Consider the following 6,862-nt stretch of genomic DNA (forward strand, 5'->3'; position numbering starts at 1 on the left):
TAGGAGGCTTCTGAGAGCGGACCATAGTCCTGCCACAGAGAGGCTAGCTATTCCCGTGAGGAATGATTAATGGCTAACATTACCACGATTATCAATAACCTCATGCCCAACAAAGAACTTCTGCACATTTCATCTCATTGAACTGGGGGCCTAATGCTATTCCATGCACCTTACAAAAGGTTCCCATCTCATTCACCGGTGTGTCCCCAGGATCTAGGCAACGTGCACAATACGGATACATCGAAAAACTGAACTGAAGCTGATAGAGAAAGAGGCTCAACCATCCCAATTATTCACTTGCCCTGGCGAAGAACAGGAAGTGAGGAGGAGACTGTTGAAAACAGGAATAACACTTTTACTAGGATTTCAAGTGTCTGCCTCCCACCTCCCTCATTCCACCCTTGAAATCTAGATAGGAAGGCAAGACGGGAAGGCCAGAGGAGAGTGACAAGAGGCAAATGGGCAACGGGACACGACAAAAGCAAATTTCACCTAGTTCCTTGTTTTCCAGAGCCAGTCAGGACTCCTGAACTGCCAGGTGAAGAGTGTGAAGCGAGCCTTGGTTAGTACCGGGAACTGCGTCTTTTGTCTTCCAATCACAGGGAACCGTTCTGTGTTTTTGTGTTTGTTTGTTTGTTTTTAAAGCCAAGGTCTGGTCCATCTTCAGCATTTAGCAGAGTTGTCCCAGGATGTTGCTATTTGATTTGATGTCATCACACTCTTTATACACCTCCGTTGGTGGCAAACAGGCTCTAATGCCAATTGTCCAGAGTCTCCTTTGAACCTGCCAAACTTGAGGTCTGGGGCTGTGGACTGCAGTAGCTTTAAATTCCCTCTTTGGTCTGCATTCTGCTCTGTTCAAATGAAATTCATGCTTTCTGCGTTGAGAAAGATAGGAACCATCTGAAATTTCCTAACACCTGGTGCCAGGCAGGTTGAGGCAGGTGATCCTGTCATGCTGCCCTTGACAGGTTTGTGATAACATCTTTTTTTGGTCTTTATGTTATTTACTGGAAAATTCCAAGTAATGTCAGTGTGGATGAATGCAAAACAGCCACCATGACTCTGCTCTCACTACCCACTAGAGCACAGACTTTGACTGATCTCAGGCAGAAGTTTTCAGAGTGGAGGTCACATGACCCACTGGTGAGTTGAAAAAACAATTCAGTGGGAAACTTCTGCGACACTGTATTACATTTTGTGTGTTTGTGTGCGTATGTATGCATATAGAAATGGTTTTAGATACATGAGCAGTTCAGTGGATTGTGGCAGATGGGGAGGGAGACAAACCATAAGAGACTCTTAATCTCACAAAACAAACTGAGGGTGGCTGGGGGGAGGGGGGTCGGGAGAGGGTGGTGGGGTTATGTATATGGACATTGGGGAGGGTATGTGCTATGGTGAGTTCTGTGGAGTGTGTAAACCTGGCGATTCACAGACCTGTACCCCTGGGGCTAATAACACATTATATGTTTATTAAAAAATAAAATAAATAAATAAATAAATAATAAAACCAGTAGAATAAAATGAAAAAAAAATTAGTTTATAGTTCATAGAAAACATAAGAAACTGAAACTTAAGTTTTTTTTAATTCTTTTTTTAAAAAATATTTTACTTATTTATTTGACAGACAGATGACAAGCAGGCAGAGAGGCAGGCAGAGAGAGAAAGGGAGAAGCAGGCTCCCCGCCGAGCAGAGAGCCCGATGCGGAGCTCGATCCCAGGACCCTGGGATCATGACCTGGGCCGAAGGCAGAGGCTTTAACCCACTGAGCCACCCAGGCACCCCTGAAACTTAAGTTTTAATCACATATGTGTATGTAGGTTGATGTATGTTGTAGGTTATAATATAATAGTAAATGCCTTTCTTACAGTGGTCAAAAGAGGTTGAAAGCCATTGATCTAGCGCAGAGGTTTGCAAACTATGGTTCCCAGGTCAAACCCGACTCACTGCCTGTTGTTCACACGGACTACAAGCTACGCATGGCTTTTACATTTTTAAATGTTCAGAAAAAAATCAGAAGACTATTTCATGACGCATGAAAATCATGTGAAAATCAGATTTCTGTGTCCATAAGGTATGAGGCCTGACCTGTTTATGTATTGTCTGTGGTTGCTTTTGCAAGAGTTGAGCAGTTGCAAGAGACATTTTATGGCCCATAAAGCCTAAAATATTTACTATCTTTATGGGAAAAGTTTATTGACCCTGACCTAGAGGAGTCATTTTTATGATATCCTTTTTTTTTCAACTCTGTTTAAGTTGGTTTTATAGAAGAAAAAAGGAAACTGTTTGACAGATTGGAGTATAATAATCTGGGAGTTGTAGTGGACACTACCGCTGCTTCCCACATACCCTGGTCCCTTGTCCTGTTTCACGTGACCCTCCTCCGGTACCTGTGCGTTCTGTGGTCTGCACCTCCAGCTTTCTGCAGAGGCTGCCCTTTCCTCCTGGAGCAGTTTTGCTGACCTGCATAGGAGCTGGATGTGCCCAGGCATTTCAGCTCTCGCAAGCCAGACCTTGGCCAAAATGCAAGGGCATGAATCTAATGATCTTGTCTAGAGTCATAAGGACAAAACTGTGAAGGGTCACTACCATTCTATGGGTGTCCTGTGGGATCAGGCAGAAGTTCTCCTTCAGACTTTGTCAGAATCACACTGTTGCTTGATTTCTCACTGTTCTCTGTTCTACTTAACCCATTCCCTTTCAGGTTTCCTGGGGCATTTCTGAACACTGGGATCATATGAATCCCATTCTCAGAGTCATCTTCTGGGGAACCCAGAGAGAGGAAATAAGGGGAGAAGTTTATGAAAGGCAACCATTTGACAAAACCCTGGTTCAGTGTGTGGGGGGGGTGTCATCAAACTCTCTTGCTGAATGTTGACTCTTTGCATGCTGTTGGTGTTTTCAGAAAGGGGAAGAAATGTGGTTTCTGATTGAAGATGAATTTGCAAGGTGTTGTAATTTCAAAGAGCTCTGGGATAAAGCAAGAGAATTGGACTGCAATCCCAACTGATCTACTGGGCAAACAGTAATCTCTATAACACTCATTCTCCCCAACTTGAGAAAGAGTTAGAAAACAAGCCGATTTTTTAAGGTTTCCTCTAACTTTCTGAGTCTCCTTGTGAAGTGGGTGGTTAAAACCATCTTTTTTTTTTTTTTAAGATTTTATTTATTTATTTATTTATTTGACAGACAGAGATCTACAAGTAGCCAGAGAGGCAGGGAGAGAAAGAGAGGAGGAAGCAGGCTCCCTGCTGAGCAGAGAGCCCGATGTGGGGCTCAATCCCAGGACCCCGGGATCATGACCCAAGCCGAAGGCAGAGGCTTTAACCCACTGAGCCACCCAGGCGCCCCAAAACCATCTTCTTGATGTTGACTAATACTGATCAGGCCATCTAGCCAACAGACTGGGCTGGGCTCCAAAATTCAGACTTCAGCATATTACCTATGCAGTGGAGGTGTTAGACCCATCATCCCCAGGTGGACAGCCACAGTGCAGCAGAGACCCCAGGGGCCCCAGTGCTCCCTTATCACAACCTAGACTTTGGCAGCCAGTCAGCAGCACTCAAGAATTTGCTTTCCTAACATGGAGCCACTGTGTGTGGCTTTTGGCTTTAAAACCATGAACTCCCAAAATGAAATGAAATGTAAAATAAAATAAAATAGGGGCACCTGGGTGGCTCAGTGGGTTAAAACCGCTGCCTTCGGCTCAGGTCATGGTCCCAGGGTGCTGGGATCGAGCCCCGCATCGGGCTCTCTGCTCAGCAGGGAACCTGCTTCCTCCTCTCTCTCTCTGCCTGCTTCTCTGCCTGCCTGTGATCTCTGTCTGTCAAATAAATAAATAAAATCTTTAAAAAAAATTAAAATAAAATAAAGCAAAACTATGAACTCTCTTCCACCCTCCCAATCCTAGCTAGGACTCTGCTGTACTGGGCTTCCTACTAGGCACCAAATCTTTGGTCTTTAACAGACCAAATAGTAAGAATAACTGTCATGGTTACGTCCCATAGCTGTATACCCTATACAGAACTTTATCAGTTCTATAGGGTACCAAAGCTCCTTCCTGTGTGATAAGAGCATCTCTAATAGACACACAGGGGGAGGGAAAACCTTGAAAAGGGAACAGGAACCCAGGATTGGGTGCTGAGAAAGTAGATGATGATAAGAGGCACCACTTCATTATTATCTTGCTCATTATAAAAATTCTAGACAACACAGAAAAATATAAAGTATTTCTTCAATCAGGTCTAGGGGCCCCTAGGGATTTTGGACATATTGTCTGAGGCCTGTGAGTTCTTCACACAAAATTATTTACAATTGTATCTACTCATTTGGGTAGTCACCTCAGTGATTAAATATGAAAACACCATCATCCAGATTCTAGAAGATGACTGCATGCTACTTAAAGCTAGATCTCAATTTTATAATCTTTGTTTTCATTTATGATTATAATTTTCAGGAGCCAAGTGATAAAGTGACAGCATCTTATCTTTTTAACTTGTCCCACAATGAAATCACCATTATTGTTCACTTTTAAGCTTAAATAATAATCATAATCATTGAAAAACAGTCCAATAACACATGAACGGGGGAAAAAAAGTAAAAATCACTCAAAATCCTATCATTCATGTCATAAACATTGTGACCATCATTTTTTGGTTTTTAACCTTTTATGAATTAGAAAATACATTTAACTGCCATAGCCTGGCAGGTCCCAACTTCAAAATGGTAACTGCCACCTTCATGTTGAATTCTTTTCTACTTATCAATACAAAACTTTCCTTTGGCTGCGATAATTTGCACTTGAGTGGTATTTTCATATACAAAGACTTAAGCCACCTGGGTGGCTCAGTCAGTTAAGTATCTGACTCTTCTTCTTTTTTTTTTTTTTTTTTTTAAGATTTTATTTATTAGACAGAGAGAGAGAGACAGCCAGAGAGGGGAAAACAAGCAGGGAGAGCAGGAGAAGCAGGCTTCTGCCGAGCAGGGAGCCCAATGCCCAAAGCAGGGTTCAATCCCAGGACCCTCAAATCATGACCTGAGCTGAAGGCAGATGCTTAATGACTGAGCTACCCAGGTGCCTCAAGTGTCTAACTCCTGATGTCAGCTCAGGTTGTGATCTCAGGGTTGTGAGATCAAGCCCTGTAGAGTTCACGCTCAGCGCAGAGTCTGCTTGAGATTCTCTTCCTTTCCTTCTGCCCTTCCTTCCACTTGCATGCTCTCCCTTAAATAAATAAATAAATATTTACAAAAGATAAATTCTAGTTAGTTAACATACACTGTAATATTAGGTCAGGTTTGCAATATAGTGATTCAACAATCCCATGCATCACCCAGTGCCCATCACAACAAGGCAGTCCTTAATTCCCATCACCTATTTCACCCCAGTGAGTAATGTACTATTTCAGTTACTGAAGAATAATGAAGACAGACCAGAAGCAGATTTAACATAAGATGGTGCATTTGGGCTAGCTGAGAGCCATACGACATCGTACTAGTAGTCATTTCAATAGTTCACTTACAGACACATAGCAACAAGGATAAGAACTTTTGAATTGCAGTTGTTTTCTAAATGATACAAATGACTTACTTCCAGTTTTTATCATTTTCTTTCTAAACTTTGTGGACTCTGTGTTAAAACTGCATTTTAAAAAATATCTATAAAAAATAAAGCGGATTCAGATACCATTTTTTTGTTCCCCAAAATATTTGATGCTTGTAAAAAAGTTACAATAATAACCTTCCTTTTAAGGGAATAAATCAATTAGGAGTTGTCAAGTGTTGACAAGAAATAACAAATGTTAGTGAGGATGTGGAGGAAAAAAGGAACCTGGGTGCATTGTTGGTAGGAATGCAAATTAGTGCAATCACTGTGGAAAACAGTACAGAGTTTCCTCAAAAAATTAAAAATAGAAATACCATATGGAGGTGCCTGTGTGGCTCAGTCATTTAAGCCTCCGACTCCTGATTTCAGCTTAGGTCATGCTCTCAGGGTTGTGAGATGGAGCACCATATTGGGGTCTGCACTGGGCCTTGGGGTCTGCTTAAGATTCTCTCTCCCTCTGCCCCTACCCCACCTCTCTTATGCACTATCTCTCTCAAAAACCCCCAAAATACCATGTGACCCAGTAATTCCACTACTGGGTATTTACTCAAGCATAGAAAAAACACCACGTTTACTGCAGCATTATTTACGATAGCCAAGATATGGAAGCAGCCCAACTGTCTATATGTGGATGGATAAAGAAGATGTAGTGTATATATGCAATGGAATATTACTCAGCCATAAGAAAGAACGAAATCTTGCCATTTGCAATACCATGAACGGACCTAGAGGGTATTATGCTAAGTGAAATAAATCAGTCAGGGAAAGACAAATACCGTATGATTTCACTCATATATGAAATATAAGAAATGAAAGAATGAATAAAGAAAAAAAGAGACAAATCAAAAAACAAACTTTTAAACACTGAACAAACTGGTGGTTGCTAGAGGGGAGGTGGGTTGGGGAATGGGTGAAACAGATAAAGGGGATTAAGAGGTACAAACCTCCAGTTACATAGTAAGTCATGATGAAAAGTACAGCATAAGAATATTGTAAGTAAGATTGTAATAATGTTGTTTGGCGACCACACTTATTGTAGTGGACACTGAGTAATATAAAGAATTGTTGAATCACTATGTTGTACATCTGAAACTAATATAACACTGCATTTTAGTTATACTTCAATAAAAAGTTTTACAAAGAAAAATAGTTACCAAGTCTCATATCATTAAAAATTGATCCATAGTTTTGGTAAAATGTGGTCTGATAATCATGAATTTCAAATACAGGCATGAACTTTTTCATATTTTTATAAC

This window comes from Enhydra lutris, unplaced genomic scaffold, assembly GCF_002288905.1.
Source record: "Enhydra lutris kenyoni isolate GAN:26980312 unplaced genomic scaffold, ASM228890v2 scaffoldscaffold1, whole genome shotgun sequence".
Lineage (NCBI taxonomy): Eukaryota > Metazoa > Chordata > Mammalia > Carnivora > Mustelidae > Enhydra > Enhydra lutris.